Genomic DNA, 3,225 nt, shown 5'->3' with positions numbered 1-3,225 from the left:
CCGCCGCGCGCCTCCTCATTAATATCGCGACAACGAGCGCGCCGCGGCGCGCGAAAAAGGAGAGGAAGCCAAAAAAAAAAAAAGAAAAAAAAAGAAAGGGAGGAAGAAAACACAACGCGCACCGGCGCGCGCCTCCGCCAATCACGGCGCGCCCCCCTCGCTCGCCGCCGGCCAATGGGAGGTGCGCGCGTGCAGGTGGCGGCGCGGTTATCAGCGCGCGCGCTCCGCCGACGTCAGACGCCCGGAGCGAATTTAGCGGGAAAGTGGAGGTCCGGCTTTTTTTTTTTTGTAATAACCGGCGCTTTTAATTATAGAGAATTAAAAAGAAATAAAATAACAACAGCAATAGTGATAGAAAAAAAAAAAAGGAGAGACGGAGCGGATGAGCCGAGAACTTTCTTCTTCTTCTTCTTCTTCCTCCTCCTCCTCGTCTTCTGCCTCTCACGCGTCCAGATGTTAGCCGTGGGCCAGATGGACAGTAACCGGCAGAGCGCGTTCGTCCTGGGCAGCACCCCGCTGGCCGCGCTGCACAACATGGCCGAGATGAAGAGCTCCCTGTTCCCCTACGCCCTGCAGAGCCCCGCGGGCTTCAAGGCGCCTCCGCTGGGCGCCCTGGCCTCCCAGATGCCGCTGGGGACGCCGCACGGGATTAGCGACATCCTGGGCAGGCCGGTGCTGTCGGGCTTCCCGCGGATAAACGGCCTGGCCGCGTCGGCGGGGATGTACTTCGGGCCCGCGGCGGCCGTGTCGCGGTACCCCAAGCCGCTGACGGAGCTGCCGGGCCGGGCGCCCATCTTCTGGCCCGGGGTCATGCAGGGCTCCCCGTGGAGGGACCCGCGCGTCTCCTGTCCGGGTGAGTTTTTTTTTTTTTTTTTTTTTTTACCGGAGTTTGTTAGAGAAATGGCGCCGGGGTTCTCACGGTCGCGCTCTCCGCAGCTCAGGCCGGCATGATGCTGGACAAGGACGGGAAGAAGAAGCACTCGCGGCCCACCTTCTCCGGCCAGCAGATCTTCGCCCTGGAGAAGACGTTCGAGCAGACCAAGTACCTGGCCGGACCTGAGAGAGCGCGCCTCGCCTACTCGCTGGGCATGACGGAGAGCCAAGTCAAGGTGTTTATTCCATAAATCATTCATTATTATTACTATTATTACTATTGAACCTGGCATTTCGTTATCTAGTAGATCAATTTAAAGAAATAAAATAAACTTTTTGGACTTCTGGGTTACTAATGACGTCCGTGTCCGGACCAGGTCTGGTTCCAGAACCGGAGGACCAAGTGGCGCAAGCGGCACGCGGCGGAGATGGCGAGCGCCAAGAAGCACGACTCGGAGACGGAGAAGATGAAGGAGCGAGGAGGACGCGGAGGACGACGACGAGTACAACAAGCCGCTGGACCCCAACTCGGACGAGGAGAAGATCGCGCGGCTGCTGAAGAAGCACAAGGCGGCCGCGGGTGCGAGCTGCGCGCTCATCAGCCCGTGCGGCAGCAGCAGCAGCAGCGGCGGCGCGTCGGACGCGTTGTGACGCGCGTCGCGTCGCGGCGGATCGGACTCGGACTGGCGGAAGCAGGGTACAACACGGCGGAGGCGTCGTGGAAAGATGTAAATAGAGGAGCTTTTTTTATTATTATTATTATAATTATTATTATTATGGAGTAACTTATGTTCTGGAGCAAGCAGGACGCGGCGATTCTCTCCACTTCTTCGTCTTCTTTTTTTTTTTTTTTTTTTTTGCAGAATAACGTCGCCTAACATTGTGAAGGCCCGGACGCGCCGCCTGTAAATTATTTTGGTTTATTGTAAAATAATCTGTACATAGAACTGTTGGTTTTAGCAATTTTCACCTCCATCGTTTATTTCCATTTCAAGGAGTTTATGGTTTACCTCATGAAACGAAAAAAAGAAATAGACAGAGCTGGATGAGTGAAGATGTTGGAATAAGAGAATATTATTACTTCCGTGTCATAGGAAGATGAAAAAAAAAAAAGAAACAAACAAAAAAAAAAAAACTTTGTATTATCAATAAATTATTTAACGAGCTTATCTTTTAATCACGTCTCTGTTGTTTGTCCACGTGGAACAGAAATCGGCCTCACAAAACAAGGCCGATTATGAATAGAACACAACATTTACGTGAAAGATTATTATTATTATATTAACTCTTACAATTGACTCATAATTTTTTCCTATTTTAAAATATGGCAATATTAACAGAATTAATTGCTAATTCGTTGTTAAAGGGTTCGATAAAGTTAGGGTTCGATAGTGGATGTGTTTAGAAGTGTCTTTATTTTGTTAATAGCACACATTCAACGACTTTTAAACGAAATGTAAAAAATCTATTATTAATATATGAATATTAAGCAACTAAATGAAAAAAACTTTTTGTTTAATATGAGCGATTTACGTATTGCTTTTTCGGCCATACACGCGTATATATTATTAACAGCATTTATCTCTAATCGGTGTGAAAGAAGCCATTGATCCCACCGCCGAGGCGAGGCCTCGCGTGTGTAAAGTTGGAATAAAAGACAGAGAGACAGACAGAAAAATTCCAGCTTCTTCTACAGGGGGGTTTATTGCTTGCGGAAGGACACCAGCTCGTCTATACGGGCCGAATCTCTTATCTGCTTAAAACACAGCAGTCCACAAAAATAAAAATAATATATATCATAATAATAATGACGTTCACAAGCAGAGTTTTTTTTTTTTTTGCCTAACCAGATCACTGTCAAGACGACATAAATCCTGCTGCAGCCACGAAACCACTTCCACTCGCGCAGTCTGTAGTGTCGGAAACGAAATCGATGCGCTTCTAATTGCCGTTTAAAGCTCCGACGAGCGAAGATGATGACGATGCTGCTATTACATGAAAAAGCAATTCCGCTCCTTCTGCACGTGGGGTACAATACTTGGCATCATTATGCAGTAACAAAAAAAAAAAAAAAAAAAAAAAGATCCCCAAGCCTAAGATCTAAAAACATCACATTCAGAACAATCACATTATTACACAGAAATAAGTTAGAATAAGAATGTGAGACTGCTATATAAGAAACAATACCTTATATACTTGGCATGCTCTATGGCACTGCTTAAAAAGAACCCTGACAGGCTATATCATATCATATGATATCATATCAATCGTGTCGGCTGAAAAGGTGCAGTGAGAGTCTTTTTTTGTGATGGGTTTTTGTTTTTTTTTCCCCTACATTCACTATATACTGAA

General features: G+C 47.1%; 1 pseudogene; it reads left to right on the top strand.

Moving 5' to 3' along the window:
* The first annotated feature begins 353 nt into the window (after positions 1 to 353).
* On the top strand, positions 354 to 1,676 carry LOC114774306 (homeobox protein Nkx-6.2-like; annotated as a pseudogene).
* Positions 1,677 to 3,225: the final 1,549 nt, after the last annotated feature.

This window comes from Denticeps clupeoides, unplaced genomic scaffold (genome assembly GCF_900700375.1).
Source record: "Denticeps clupeoides unplaced genomic scaffold, fDenClu1.1, whole genome shotgun sequence".
Taxonomy (NCBI): domain Eukaryota; kingdom Metazoa; phylum Chordata; class Actinopteri; order Clupeiformes; family Denticipitidae; genus Denticeps; species Denticeps clupeoides.
This window is presented reverse-complemented; position numbering and strand designations above follow the sequence as displayed.